Genomic DNA, 17,117 nt, shown 5'->3' on the forward strand with positions numbered 1-17,117 from the left:
TGTACCAACATTTACACCATCCGACAGTTAAAATTAGACAAAATCACAGCAAACAAAAAACGAAATACGTATCGTAAGTAGGGAACAATTACTAACAGTCACATTCAATAAGAAAAATATAATTATTTTAGTTTCCCCTGAAGAAGGCACCATCCAAAGTGTCGAAACGTCGGGTTAGATAACAACTCGTTTTGATTTAACAAGACTGCGTAGTCGTCAACATCCGAGTTTTAATCATCCATAAAGTTGTATGAGAAACCATAGGACCATTATTGTATCTATAATTACGTGGATTATGGTCTGTAGAATCCGTAAAAAACACTCTTAGTTATTTGCCTTGTTTAAGCCTATTGTAATAAAAATAACATTGATTTCCAGTTTTATTCATTTGCTATTTTAATACATAGATGGTTTGATATTTAACGCCCCAAAATCAAGTTTTAACAAAATGAAGTGAACGCTTGGTTACCGAAACTAAGCTTCTATGCTACATGACTCCTTATATTGGCCATAGCTAGTTTTCAACCTTTTACGATAAAAATTAATAAAAAATATTTTACTCAAAGCCTTGGCTCTTCTGCATCTTAATTCGCCATAGCGTACCGGTTCTGTTACGGCGAATTACATAAGGAATGCAGGCAAATACAGTGATGACCCGTTTTTGTCATTCTATAGTAGCATTTTGGCTGAAAAAAAATTGGGTATACCTGACGAATTCGGGAAATATTTTAAATCAATTCTTTACTCATAAAACAGGTTTCAACGGGTGAGTAGTGCCGGAAAGATATAGTGCTGAAGAGGGATGAGGGTTTCGTGTTAAACAGTTAAAGTGGTTGTGGAGGGCAGAGAAAAAGTGTACCTTAGTAGGGAAAAGTGGGCTAAAATGCCATTTTTTCAAACTTTCATTGTTTTCAATGTTAAATAGTCTTATATGTTAGGCTTTCAAAGTGGTAACAGCAATTAGACAAAATTTGCTTGATCCTTCAATATAAATATAAGTATAAAAATAAATTTTAACATTGTAAAATAGAAAAACTTTGAAAATAATCATTACCGTGAGTCCGAATATTCACTAAACTTACGCATTTTCATCAATTTTTAGCGATTTTAAAAACTGGTTCGTAAAACGGAAGTGGTGGAAAAAAGCCATCTGCCATGGGGTAAGATGCTACTTCAAGAAAATATTCCAAAATTACACACATCGATTTTCGGGCATTCTCGACTTCCTTTCCCCCTCTGTCTCGCTTTCTTTGTATACTCAATACATGAAGTGTTAACCCCCTCCCCCTAAACGGTGGTCGTCATATTTGAATGACCCATAACATGGATAGTGGACATCAACAAGCAAGCGCCTCCATGTGTGTCGCAATCTCTTTGGAAACACTTGGCTGGTAATAAAATCACCAGAAAACCTTAATTGCAAGCATGAAAAATCGGAACTTGCCAATTTTTATTGGGAAATCAAAAGAATATCCGTGGGTTTGCCCAGTCAACCAGTGATCGTATAAAATGTTCCATAAGATGCTAAAGTGGAGGCGATATGCGTACATTTTACAAGATCCATTTAGACCATGCACTTCATCATCTTATGTGTCATCTTATACTATTACTGGAAAACCCAGCAAAGATGAGAATGAAGAAACCCAACCATCAGTTTTGAGAATTTGAGTTTTTACTAATACTGGACACACCTAACACTGGGAGTGGTTACGCCAGTAATAGCAAAGCAGAGAGATATTCATAGAGGAATCATTGGGAAAATATTAGGCAACATCTTTGTGGAATCTCTGCAGAAATCTTTGGTGAAATTCCAGATGAATTTTCTGGAGGAATCTCTAATAAAACTCGTGCAATTATTAGTGGTAGAATTACAGGATAAAACCCTGAATACCTAAAACAATCCCGTAAGTAATTTCTGTTGAAACCTTGAAGAGTTCTCAGATAAATTTCATGAGTTATTTCTGAAAGAATCACAAGAGGAATTTCGGAGTAAATCCCTAAAAGAGCATATTAAAAATTTCCATTGAAATAACAAAAAAAAATCCCGGTTAAGTTTACAGATGAAATTTCTGAAGAAAGTCGCGGATTTCCTTAAAATAGCTCTGGGAGAATATCTTGAACATTTTCAAGAAAAATCTCAGCAGGAATTATAGTTTGAGAAATTATGGTTTGAATTTCAGGAGAATTTCCAACAAAGAATCCCTAGGAAAACCATCTTTGGGAATTCCGAAATAAATCACGAAAGAAATTCGTGAAGCAATACCAAGCAATATTCCTGTAGGAATACCAAAAGGAATTCCTGGAGGTATCCTAATAGGAACCTTTGGGAAAGCCATAGAGGAAATCTATAGAGAAATTTATGGAAAAATCTTAGCAGGAGTTTCTGGATGAATTGAAGGCATCCATTGTGATTTTTTTTTGAAGAAATCCTCAGAAGAATGCCCGGAGAATTCTCTGGTTGAATTTCCATTAGGGTTTCTGGAGGAATTCCAGCAGGAATTACTGAAGGAATCTTAAAAAGGAACTACTGAAAGAATCCATAGGAAAATCCTTTGATAAATTCCCGGATAAATCCATGAACTTAATCATACTGTTACAAATTTCATTTTGATTTTTTGTCTCTATGGTGGTGGGACAAAAAGTGAAATAAATATTTGTTGGACCGTTAAGGACAAACGTCTTGAAATCCCGTATCAACAGTGCATCAGAACTTCAAACGCACACATCTCAAGAAGCAAGTTTCACACAACAGTACATTTTATTATTCTGTTCTTGCTCACTTGTAAAAAGCTTAAAATAAGAAAATCAGGTGCGCTGGTTTTGTTTACGAAGAGATTTGTACCCTGAAAATCGTGAATAGGTGCCAAAGTCGGCCATTGTGGCGGCCATTTTGGGATTCTAACAAGTCTGTCCTTAAAAACCCTTTACAAATTCTGGATACATCTCTACAGCAGTTCATGTAGACATTCCTGAAAAAAAAACCCTGTATGAATACTGGCAAGAATTCCTGGTCAGTTGACTGCCAACACTTGCATACGTCGGTATTTACTTCGCTCTGTTTCGTTGGGAATCGGTGAATTATCATGTGCGCTGCTCGCGAAAACGTCCTAGTTGTGGACGTTAGTGTTCTCCCGGTTCGCCCCGACGTGGGGACAGTGAAAGAGTTCTTGGAGACTCAGTTAAAAATTAATTATGCTGATGTCAAAGGCATACAATTGCATCATACGCGCAATTGTATTCTTATTGAAATGGTGGACAAAAAGGTCGCTTCGCGCTACCAGTTGGAGCACAATTGTAAGCGAAAAATTGTGGCTGCCAATCAGGAATTTAAAATTCCTGTCTACGTAGATGGTGACGCAGTGACCGTTCGCGTTAACGATCTCCCATCAACGGTTAGCAACGTTGCTGTTGCCGAATTCATGTTGAAGTTCGGAGAAGTGATTTCCATTAGAAACGAAACATGGAAGCACTATTTTCCCGGGATTCCTAATGGAGTAAGAGTGCTGCGAATGAACCTCATTCGCAACATACCCTCACACCTAATCATTGCAAATGAAAGCACGACGGTTTCTTACATGAACCAGCCAATTACTTGCCGCCGGTGCAATTACCCTGCGCATCCGAATAGGAGATGCGCCGATTCCGGAACCACCACCGACGCTGCTGCAACAACAGTGGCACCGAACTCTCCTTCGCCGGACACGCTGTTTACTGGGGACGATTTCCCACCATTGAGTAGCCAACAATTAGCTTCACCTCGTGCATCCAAACCTGATGTGCAAGAACAAAAGCCTCAAAACGACGACGAATGGACGGACGTCGACGACAATGGGAGCTCATCAAGTGACTACAACGAGGTTACAAACAAACGGCGGCGGTCGACGCGAAAGACAAACGAGCCCAAAAAAGTTTGTGTAAACCAGTGTTCCCCAAACGCGGGCCATGGGGAAACAGTTGGAGTTGCTTCGAAAGAAAAATCTTGTGTGAAAAATAAAAATGGAAAAAGTGGTAGTTTTACTGTTAGTAGTAAGAAATGATTTTCGGCCACGTAAAGCTGCATACGGCGAATTGGCCTTTAAATAAACGATTTGGATAAAAAAAAAAAAGAATTCCTGGAGGAGTCCCAGTAGGAGTTCTTGAAAGAATCCCAAGAAAAACTTCAAATACCTGAAGCAATTTTTATAAAAACTTCCAAAAGAATACCTGGAGGAAGTCCCGAAGCAATTCCTGCAGGAGCAATAGCAGAAATTTCTGCAAAAATCCCAGCAGATGTGCCTGGTGGAATTCAACCTGAACGGTTTCCTGTAGGATTTTTTTGAGGTATCTGAAGAGGAATTCATGGTGGAATCCCTAAACACAGAAACAAACCCGGTAGTGATTCGTAGCAGTCCCAACAAGTATCATTAGAGAAATCCATGGAGGTATCTCTGGGAAGAAGAAGCAAATTATTAATTTCCCCACATAAGGACAAGATTCAGTAGAAGAAATGATTTCTACTCCACCGTCGCATGTTTGGGGATGTCTTACCTAGAGCTACAACAAAAGGGAACATTTGACGTTTGTTCTGTTCAAAAGGTAATTTACCCCATGTCTAAAAAGTTACGCAAGATTTGATCATTACGTAATTCATACAATATGATGTCGAAAGACATTAACCCTCTAATACCCAATCCCGCCTTTAGACGGGGTATAGTTTGAGCATTTTTGTAATTTTTGTTTCGCGGAAAATCAATTTTTTTGTATTTTTGGCTGATATTTAGGACTGTTTTGTATATCTCAAAATGGTTTTTGGTGTATTTTAAAGCGTATTTACATTTTTTTTAATCATTGAAAAATTGATGTTTTAGTCACCTTTCAGAAGTCATTGTTTATTTTGTATTAAATCGCTACAATTAACATATTTTAATTTTTTCCCAAATCATTCTATCCTTGTTCAACAGTTTAAGGGAATCGAATACACTCTAAAATTATTTTCCTTAAAATTACACGGAAAATAAAATTTGCTGTGAAAAAAATTTAAAATAATAATATTTCAACAATAATCATAAAATCTCAAAATGTTTTCATCTCAAAAAATCCGTACCCCAAATAGGCTTCCAGGAAAAATATAAAACTGTAGGGATGTTCAAAAATAAAAATTAGAAAAATCAGAAACTGAAATTCACGAAATCGAGAATTAAAAAGAATCATCTTCCAAAACATGTTTAAATCGATTTTAGATGACGAAAAATGATATTTAGATCAAAATCAAAAATTTGGGTATTAGAGGGTTAACTTAATAATATTGATTATTAAAAGCCAATGCTAAAAAGGAATCATACTTTTAAATTACTTTTTAAAAATTACCTGACAGTGCGAAATGGACGTAAAATTGAATGAAAACAGCGTCCATAACTGGTCGATATCCAGGTTCTCTTGTTAATTTTTTTTAAGGAGAATAGCTAGGTAGTGCCTTAACTGGTGGATATACCGTACACTTATAAACTCAAGAAATTATAAAAAAGGCACTAGTTCCCAGAATTTGAGAAACGTTTTGTTTGGCCATTGAAGTCTTTGAGAGTCATTAAGGACTATTTTGCTTCAGTATCTGTTTCGTTAATGCATTCGCAATACAATAACTAGTTAGCCGTCTCATTTTTTTTTTCAAAAGTTGAAGCTGTTTGGAGTGCAATATCTAAAAATGAAGCCCAAGGGACTTCAAGTTATAAAAAAAATGTATAGGAACCCAAAATCTAACTTGACACCTTAAGCATTGACCATCGTTTCCAGTAGAAATATGACAAAATTATTTTTTATGTCTTGTAATCTATATCTTTATTCTATATATTGTCAAGCCACCAAATCTTGGCAAGACAAAATTTGCTTGCAATTTGGGACCCTAAGAGTTGAAAATGTTCATCGAATTGCCATATTCCTACTCGTTTATAACTTATTGAGGTGAATAGGCAATGTTTTCTTTGGGAATTAAAAAAAATATAAAAAATGCTGATTTTTTTTTTGTCAATAACTCAAAAACGAGTAGAGATATCACAATTCTAAGCGAATTTTTCGTCAAAAAACATCTTGTTACGCCCCTTGAGGGACCACTTAGCCTTGAGATACGCTTTTCAAATTTTGACACGATTTTTTATAGCTTAAATGATTATTTTCCAATAATGAACTTGTAACATTGTAAAATAGGGAACGACCCAAGGTAATGGAAGAAATGACTACGTCAGTTTAGCAAATGATCCAAATCCCCCAAGGGATGTTAAGGATGCCATTCATCAACTCAAACCCAACAAAGCAGCTAATACGGATGGACCATCCGGAACATTCGGGCAGTGCTGAAAATTTCATTTCGTCATATCTAAATTCAACCACCTACAGCTCATTTTAGAAGCTGATTCTGAGAATATGGTATATGAAAAACTTGTGCGGCTAAACCAGTTCTGCAAGATATTTTTCGAATATTTAAGGTAAATGTCACGGACTACCTTTGAAAAATGCCAAATGATATTCACCGTGAATATCATTGGGATTTTTCGAAGGTAGTCCGTGACATTTACCTTAAATGTTCAAAAAATAGCGGTTTTTCCGTGACTTTCCTGTAGAACTGGTCTAGCTGCACAAGTTTTTCATATACCATATTCTCAGGTTCAGCTTCTAAAATGAGCTGTATGTGAATGAATTAAGATATGACGAAATGAATTTTTCAGCACTGCATTCGGGATGGTATTGAAGCTGAAGTCATCAAGATGGGTCTAGAAATGTGGCCCACAAAGTGCTATCCCAAATCTTCTTCCGTCGTTTGTCACTTAAAACGAATGAGTTCGTGGGAAGTTATTAAAGTTGAAGGATTCGTCATTGACATCGTCGTCATCATTGAATTTCAAAAGCAGTTTTCTCTTTCAAAATATAAAGACTTTCGTGGAAAGCTGAGAAGACTGGTTAATGCATTAAAGATTCATGAATTTGGTCAATTTGCGTGCTTTGCGGAACAACATGGACAATATCACCAGAACATTTGGAACGGTGGCAGAGCTGAACAAAAGCAAATCAGGGGAACCCAGCCCAAAAATCACTGATGAGGTAAAATGGCCCAACCTATTGAATAATTCCTGAAAGTGATTTGATCATTATTATAGTAGGTGTTAAATTATGTTGGCATACAACATCCTGCTAGGAGCCAGTAAAGGCCAACCCACAGAAATTCTTATGATTTCTTTATGATAATTGGCAGCTTCAGGTTTCTCTTGCTTGCAATTAAGGTGAAGCTCCCATGAGATCATAACAATAATGTAGTCTTACACTCGCACCACCCTCCCAACCACCCACTCGAACCACACAAACTCAGCAGCGCACAGTATAGTATACCTTGTCAAAAAAAAGGTAACAAAATCTCTGCCAAACTAAACATGATCAATTAGTTATTAGTAGTTTACATGTTAGAACTTTTAAATACACCATTTTGGTTTCGTAGGCTCACTGGCGCAACTAGTTCCCAAAAATATTCTCAAACATGTATAAATTCTCTTGTTGTCCAGCATTGAACACACTTATCGCACTGTGTTTATGTGTTTTATTTATGTTTTTTGACAATTCTTCCCTTTGTTCTCGTGCGCTTCTATCGAATCGTTCTACCGTGATACGGGGTGATATTAATAAATTCCAAAACTGATGCATAAACAGCAAACAAACTGCTCTGTTGCACTTTTATATCATTGGCGTGAATGTTGAACTTATTATTCTAAAACTACAACGCGAACGAAATTATTTCGGTTTTTGGTCAAAAAAGTGGGAAATACGCGAATTTCCGGCGACAAATGGTGGATTAAATGAAAAAGGAAACAGTATCCTCCATATCATTAAATTTTGACGGGGCTGGTAAGTTTAAAAGTGAATTTATTCAACATATAAAAGAAAAAAAAATGCGCAACGCGCTCGCCAATGAAAAAAAGTTTTCTGAGTGCACCATTTTGGCACGAATTTGCAGAATAGTGGTGACTATTGTGAAGCACTTCAACTGCATGGATAGGAAATTTAATAAGCTACCACAAGTAGTAATTCAAATACATTTCAGGCAAGTAAGTCAACTTAATTTGAAGGATTTATTCATCAACCTCCGCATCCGTCGTTAGTTTGGGCTGAAGGAAGAAGGAGGGACGGAGCTAGTGAGTGCCATACTGCCGGCCATCCTTGATCTCTAGCAACCTCGTCCTTAAGGGTTTGTGGTGGTTTTGATACCAGCCATGTGTCTTCAAGGAAAATGAAAAACATATGGAGGCGCATGGTTGTGGATGCCTACGCTGATCCATGTAAAGGGTCATTCAAATATAGCGATTGTAGTTCTTCCATGACATTGGTATGTGTGTGTGGCCTTTACTTTATTCAGAAAAATTTTAGATAAGAAAAAATGTAGTTCATACACCGTTTTTTGATAGTATGCTTCTGAACTGAGGCTGGGGAAGTTACGTATTTTCGGCAGATTTTCTGTCTTCGTCAGGGGTTTTTTTTTAAACCTGTTGAACTCAGATTTGGCCTCAAATCCTTCCCAACCAAGCTGAGTCATATACCCAAATTTCAGGCAATTTGGCCCACCAAAACCCCCCCACGACGAAGAGAACAAACCTGCCGATAATCCCTCGGCACCCTAGTAGCAATAATATAACTCTATGCTAGTGAGTTTTCCCATTACTACTGCGTGCAGCACAGCGGGCTAGATGGATTTTCTACCCGATAGACGAAGTGAATCAGCTGTCTACCGAGTTGTGAGACCTAAATAGAACTGTTCACATATGTAGTCTTATCTTTGTAAAAATACTGTACTATGTAAACGAAATTGAATACTCTAACCTAAAACCTGAATGGGTAGCACAGTAGAACAAACTAAAATTTCTCCAGTTGTAACCTTCATGACATCCCATCATCGTATACATTGTTTTCGTTTTACCCCCTTCACAGTTCGAATCAACTCATTGGGCAATATGTCAAAGAATTTATTTGCAATCGTAAAGTGAAACTGTAGTCGAAATTGAATTCCCTGCTTCGAAAACGACCGTCGTCGCCGTCGTCGTCCCCCAGGGTTCGCATTGCAAAACGGGAAATAAAATAAAAACATTAAAGGTAATTATTATTATTTAATCAAAAACTGATTCGGTGGTGACATATACACATGTGTGTGCCTTGCTCGTGCTTATACGCCTGTAGGGTAGTCTGATCGAACGACTATACGTGAGCTCGGGTGGTTCGACAGGTAGTCCCGGTACATCTCGGTTGACGATACATCAAGGAGTCATCAAACGAAATTCGATTGTCTTAGACCGGTTCGTGTTTGTTAGAGAACGCAAAAAATGTTTGTGTTTGATAATATTTTGGGAATAGTTTTTAACTGTCACAGACACTCATTTTGAAATGCATCGTGAAGGGGGCGGACGAACCTCTTATGCTACAACTTCGAAAAAAAAGTGCACCACGCACCGCAGCATACCGTGCACAATCTCGACAGCAGTCGAGAGAGTCGATGAGTGCCTCGGATCCTGTGTAGGTACACCAGAGCCGAAGCTCTGCTGGTGCGATTGACCGCGGAACAGGTTGCTGTCGTCGGTTGCCAGAAGAAAAAAAAAACGCGACATCGCATCGGTCGCGCGATGATCTGATGAAAATTTAGCCAATATAATGAAAGGCTGAATTTATTATCATGCGCTTTGCTTCTTCGCATCGCTCGCTCGCTCGGCTGCTCGCCATGTGAGATGAGAGCGCGGCAAGCTTTGCGTTTTTCGATAATTTTTGAGCTCGCCAAATGTATTGTTTAGGGTGGCCCGTTCTTATATAATAATGCCCAATTAGGATGTTCTATAACCTTACCTTAAAGTTGTTACCTTTATTGTACTAAGTATGATAAAATAGAACAAAGCAAGTTCACAAGATGGACAAAATAATCAAGGCTGTCATTATTTCTCAGAAAACAATCAAGAAGTTGTAGCTTTTTATAAAGTACACTTCCAATACTCACATTTTGACTTTTGAGTTGATAAAAAATGATACTATATACTGGTAAACATTTTGGTGAACCAATTTTCAAACATCGCGCCAAAATAACGAAAATATCGCAACCTACATGTGTTACGACAACACAACACTGCTACGCATAGGTTTGTCTCAATTTGAATAGAATTTGGCAAAGGTCGTACACCAAGCGTTCATATATGTTTATGCTTTACGTTATAATAATCGAAGCGTAATTTCGAGTTGGTAATCATTGTATAACTGTTGATGAACCACCATCTGCAAGTTTGACCTTGTGAAATTTACCTTCTGCTTTGTCGTTTGTTTGTGACTTTTTCTGCAAAATTCTTAACGAGCTTTATGAGAAATGATTCTAGTAAACATTCAACATCAAACTGAATCGTCATCCAGCTTGTGGAACATAGTAAAACGGAACGTTAAGCAGAATCAAAACCAAACAGGAAATACCCAAGTAACAGAATTGTCACAGCAACGTAGGTTTAGTTGCGCCGAAGTGTGCTGCCGTGACTCTTCTGTGACATGTGTGTTACTTGAGTAAGGACATCTGAAATGCGTTTTTCTCAGATAACTAGAGAGTCAAATTTAAAATTAACGCCTCACAGCAGAATAATAACAATTCTATCACCTTACGCCTGGCATCCACGCACCAATGTATGATCCCTCTGCCAACAATATCCCACCAACACTCTGACATCCTCCTGAAGCCAGGCGAATCGGATTAGTCATTAATGTGTCGAAAACAAAGTACATGATGGCAAAGGGCTCCAGGGAGGAATCACCGCGCCCGCCACCCCGAATTCATATCGACGGTGATGAAATCGAGGCGGTTGAAGAATTCGTGTACTTGGGCTCACTGGTGACCGCCGACAACGACACCAGCAGAGAAATTCAGAAGCGCATTGTGGCAGGAAATCGTTCTTACTTTGGACTCCGCAGAACTCTACGATCGAATAAAGTTCGCCGTAACACGAAGTTAACCATCTACAAAACGCTGATTAGACCGGTCGTCCTCTATGGGCACGAAACATGGACCCTACGTGCAGAGGACCAACGCGCCCTTGGAGTTTTCGAACGGAAGGTGTTGCGTACCATCTACGGCGGAGTGCAGATGGAAGACGGGACTTGGAGAAGGCGAATGAACCACGAGCTGCATCAGCTGCTGGGAGAACCAACCATCGTCCATACCGCGAAAATCGGGAGGCTACGGTGGGCGGGTCACGTCATCAGGATGTCGGATAGAAACCCGACTAAAATGGTTCTCGAGAGTCATCCGACCGGTACAAGAAGACGTGGAGCGCAGCGAGCTAGGTGGGTCGACCAAGTGGAGGACGATCTGCGGACCCTACGCAGAGTGCGGAACTGGAGACAAACAGCCATGGACCGAGTGGAATGGAGGCGGCTACTATGTACAGCAGAGGCCACCCCGGCCTTAGCCTGACCGGTAAGGTAAGTACTCTGACATCCTCATGAATTTGTGCGGACGCAGAGGTATATTCGGTTTGATGTGGATATAAATGATTGCAATCACCACTATCTTCCCCTTCCCCACATTGACCTGCAACCTAACGCCATTGTCGCCTAAAAATAGAAGATCACCAACGCTCACACACTGAAGATGCCTGCTAGTCCCCAGCAGATATCTCATTGGTCCTTGTGTGAGTGTAAATTAATGAAGGTAGACTATATTTTATGAAAAAAAAGACTGCACTGTGGGCATAATCCGTGATACAGGTATGATCTTTCAATTTTATATTTTATTTCGTTTGTAGATACCAACTCGGAAATGTCCCACCCTAAAGCCCATCTCTTTCAGCCAGGTTATACTGCGCTGACCACGGATGCGTGTTGGTCGTTATCTCTGTATAGGTTTCCGATATGGCTTGCGTCGGTCCATGCATCGGTGCCAGGCAAAACTGTAGCAAAGTACTAAAAATGACAAGATTTTAATCATGCAGCCCCTGGAAATTTGTCGTTCCATCAAATTTCTAACCGTTGCCGCCACCACCGCCGCAACGGCAACCACCATCGAAGACGACCCGGTTGTCGCCCGCCATTCGCCGTTCGTTGACTGACGGGCATGCTGCGGTGATGCTGTCGCCTCTGTCACTGCAGTTGTTCGTCATCGATGGACGGGACGGTTTTGCCCGGTGGATTTTGAAGGCGTGCCTGGAGTGGGTATTTTTTTTTTCGCGAATCAAGCCCCACGGAACGAACTCATAAAGATTTTTCACGGTGGTGCTGATATGAAAATTTCGATTACTAGTCTTAGGTAGGTACACCCGGAGAGGAAAATAACTGGATTTTGAGATTTTATGGAGCCACAAATGGTGTGAAACCGACTCCGTCTGCTAGTATAGCTGTGGAATGTAGAGAGGGTTGTTTGTCGTTCATGTTTATTTTTTGCAACATTTTAATTAGCATCCAGATTGCATGTTTCCGATACTAACGTGTTTTGAATATGTTTTAATTGCCGTCCATAAATCAAGCTTCAACTAGAACAGTGGTATAAGTAAACTAATGAAGTTTATTGTACGCTTAACTGTACCAGTTTTCGTGAAGTAAAATAAAATTGGGCAATTGTCTAGGTTTACTGCACTAGTTTTGGTTCTATAATTAGTGACATCACCTTGGTACTATTATAAATCATAGCTACCAACTTAAAATTAGTCATAGCTACTCAACTCAAAATACAGAACATTTTATGGAACAAAAATTGGCTCAACACATAACCTGTTCATCGACTTAAAGGCGGCACAGGACTCTACCTTTTTGTCAACATCGTCTTTAAAGGTGTAATATGACGAAGCGGGCTCAGCACTTGGGGTGTGGTTTTTTTTTTTTACAAAACTCGGTCATTTTGTCTGCTTTGCGAATGACATGGAAATTGGGTTCAAACCATAAAATCGGGAGCTGATTTCTGCAGTAAAAAATGGATTCTTTCGACCACCGGAGAATTATCGACCGACAATACAGTTTGAGAAAAGGGAAATTTTGAACCCTCATCACCCGGATGACCCCACAAGTTCATGTCATATAACGACTCAGGGCAACCATCCAGCATCCTGTGATGCATGTACGTGCAGACACACGTGTTTTCGTCGGAATTGACGCTCTCCTTGGAGGAAGTACAGGACAACATATCCGTGAGGCCCGACGCTCATGTAGACTTGACGACTTCAGGATTTCAGGAAGTTGAAGTACTGAATGGTAGCCCAGCAGAAAACATGCTTGAGTCAGAAGTGCAATATATTTCAAAAAGCAGTGAATTAATTATCTATTGTCAAAACTTTAATAGAATGAAAAATGCGTCTAAGATACATGAAATTCACAAACAGGTTTCGGCTTGCAACTATCAAATAATTATGGCCACCGCAACTAGTTGGGACGCTAGTGTAAAAAATGAAGAAGTGTTTGGTGATCGCTTTAATGTATATAGGGATGACCGTGACAAATTATTATCTAACAAAAAAAGTGGTGGTGGTTTTAATTGCAATAAGTGGTGAATATGAGAGCGAACAAATTGTAACCGAAAAATGAAAAGAATTTGATCACGTTTGGGTAAAACTAGTCATTGAAGATAACATTCATATTTTTTCAACAGTGTATTTTCCTCCGGAAGAAGCTTAAAAAGAATCATATGAATTTTTTTTTTTGATCTTGCTGATCGTATTATTTCTCAGTTTAAACCTGAATCTAGTATTCACATATACGGTAACTTCAATCAAAGAGATGCCAAGTTTATTGTAGATGACGAAAATAAGTCATTGTTGGTACCTATCGTAGGAGATAATGAAACACTTCAACTATTTGATAAAAGTGCAGAAATAGGACTCTATCAAGTAAATCACATAAAACATCTTAACAACTGTTACTTAGACTTACTATTTACTAATATGTCCGACAATTTCTGTGTAGCTGAATCTCCCGTGCCCTTATGGAAAAACGAAGTTTCCCACATTGCAGTTGAATACTCTATATTCATTCATGACAAGGCGACATAGAAAACAAAAGGCTCATAAGGCATATAAACCAAATAATACATATGAAAATCTTGCGACCTATATTGATACATGCAATCAGCTTAACTTAGAAATGAAAAAAGCTTACGAAGAGCATAATGCGTTGGTAGAAAATAATATTAAAACAGATCCTAAGCGATTCTTCGACTATGTTAAAGGTAAACAAAAGTCAAATAAATTATCATCAGAAATGAGTCTTGACAATAGAACTGGTAATACATCAAGTGAGATTGGCAACTTATTTGCTGACTTTTTTCAGCATAATTACACATCGCATAGTAACGCTGAGCGTGATTTTCAATATTTTTCATATTTACCTGAGTTCGACAATAGTTATTTATGTAACGAGTTGCAAAATGATGATTTTTACAGCACGAGTTGTACATTTATCCAACGAGGCTTGCCCAGTTGGATAAATACGACGAGTGCTGTAAAAATCGAGTTTTGCAACGAGTTGCATACAATTTTTTTTGCAATGAAAGATAAACTTTCATTAAAATATGAGTTTCCATCAATATCATCGTGCTTCGCGGTGGTTGAATGGGGCCGGCCACGTGCTCGATTGTGCAAGAAACAAAAATTTGAAGCATGCCGTGCTATAACCGTCACAGTTTTTCAAGGACTAGCCGTGGAAACTGAGGTTGTCAATTAAACAATTGCACTATGATTCATAATGCAACCGAAATGAGTTGCATTATGAACCATAATGCAATTGTTTGGTATCGTGCGGAAAAGTAGGCCGTTACCTCACCGAAATGACAAGTTTAAAATACAATATTATAGTGCCGAGTTGCAAAAAGATATTACTGTATCCAATATATCCTTAACAGAAATTGTGAATGCGTTAGGATCTTTGGATGTTTCAGAAGGTGCTAGGCCTGATGGCTTACCACCACCTTTATTTTTAAATAATCTATCAAATGAATTAGTAAACCTTTCAACTTTGGAAACGGGTATTCTCCCACCAGTTGGGAAGCAATCTTTCCTAATCCCAATTTTCAAAAACGGTAAAAAATCTGAAATAAGTAACTATCGTGGGATTGCTATATTATCAAGTATTCCAAAGCTTTTTGAGTCCATAATTAATGACAATTTATTTTCTCAGGTCAAGTCTTTAATAACTAGTCAACAACATGGCTTTGTGAAAGGACGATCAACAACAACCAATTTACTTAATTTTGTAACATTTACTCTAAACGTAATGAACAAGGGAAATTACATTGAAGCTTTATATACTGATTTTAGTAAAGCATTTGATAGAGTTGACATTCACTTGCTGCTTTTTAAATTATCTAAATTAGGTTTCAATCCTATGCTTCTGAGATGGATTGAGTCATACTTAACAAATAGAACGCAAAATGTAAGAATTGAGGAGAGTTTATCCAAAACAGTCATTCGGAGTCCCTCAAGGTTCGCATCATGGTCCATTATTATTTATTTTGTTTGTGAACGATGTTGAATACGTTGTTAAACGAATTCGCCTTTCCGTATACGCTGACGATATGAAACTTTTCATGGAAATACGTGAACCATCTGACATCAGTATATTCCAAAATGAAATTAACATTTTTTTAACTGGTGCAACAAAAATCTTTTAGAACTTAATGTTAAAAAATGTAATTCAATTGCGTTCAGAAGAAAATTGAATTTAACCCTTGAAACAATAACCTTAGGTGAAAAAAGTGTAGAGCGATCCAACCAGATTAGAGATTTAGGTGTTATTCTGGATTCAAAACAAACCTTTGTTAATCACTATAATAATATTATATATAAGGCTAAAAACATGATTGGGTTTATCAAACGTTTTAGTTTGCCCTTTAACGAGCCTTACACAATTAAAACGCTTTATGTTACGTATGTAAGACCTTTACTTGAATACTGTAGTATTGTGTGGGCTCCACATGAAAGAACTCATATATGAACCGTATAGAGTCGGTACAAAAACAGTTTTTATTGTTTGCTTTGAGAAAACTAGGTTGGGCGGCGAACTCATCACTACCATCTTATGAGTCACGATGTGCATTGATTGATCTAAGTTCCCTTGAAAAACGAAGAAAGTTTGCAATGGTTGAATTTTTAAATGATGTCATATTAAATAAAGTATGCTCTCCGGATATAACACAAAAGTACATTGGAACTTTATAAATGCACAACGCCGCACGTTGGGCGCCAATGTAACGAAAAAATAACATCGGAACCTTATAAATGCGCAACGCCCAACGTTGGGCGCCAATGTAACGAATAAATTGAAACCTAACAAATTCTCATTTTATTTTTCGTATCGGGCCCCACGTTTGGGAACTAGATACGAACAATATAATGGAACATTACAAATGCTCTTGAAAACATAAACTTTTATGCTCCCACTCGATCATTAAGGACAAACGTCTTGAAATCCCGCTTCAATAGTGCATCAGAACTTCAGACGCACAAATCTCAAGACACAAGCTTTAAACAACAATGCATTTTATAATTCTGATCTTGCTCACTTGTAATTAGCTTAAAATGAGAAGCTCAGGTGCGCTGGTTTTGTTTACGAACAGATCTGTGCCCTCGAAATCGTGAGTAGGTGCCAAAGTCGGTCATTGTGGCGGCCATGTTGGGATTCTAACAAGTCTGTCCTTAAGGAATAGAAACTTGTTTTATATAAACAGTCATCGGAGAAATTACGCCTTGAATGGGCCTTGAAACATGATAATGTCTTGTTATAATGAACATAACGATAGAATCGATGTAACTATGAGTAGGAACATGCTTAAAAAAGCTTTTTATGCAAGAAGTCAGGCGTAATTAGGTTAATGCAAGTATAATATTACTGTAGCTATTAGTATATAAACAATTTTAACGGTCTACGAATTGATTGACGACAATAAATAAATAAATGTCCATAACAAAATTGTGTACTGAATCTCAGCCAACAAATTGGTTGACATTATTCCCGCAACTTCGTTATGAAGATTATTCGTTCAAAAAGGATTGGTTAAAAAATACAAGTTTGCTCTACCCGTTCAAATTTTGGAGGCCATATACGTGTATATCGACAGTATCATTTTGATAAATACAATTCTAGACGAATTCACTTTGCGTATT

At 38.1% G+C, this 17,117-nt stretch overlaps 1 protein-coding gene across 3 annotated transcripts in view; it reads right to left on the reverse strand.

Moving 5' to 3' along the window:
* Positions 1-17,117, reverse strand: part of LOC109420628 (protein limb expression 1 homolog) — a 197,643-nt gene that overhangs the window by 14,586 nt on the left and 165,940 nt on the right. The window lies entirely within an intron of this gene.

The sequence above is a fragment of the Aedes albopictus genome, chromosome 2 (assembly GCF_035046485.1).
Source record: "Aedes albopictus strain Foshan chromosome 2, AalbF5, whole genome shotgun sequence".
NCBI classification, from domain to species: Eukaryota; Metazoa; Arthropoda; class Insecta; order Diptera; family Culicidae; genus Aedes; species Aedes albopictus.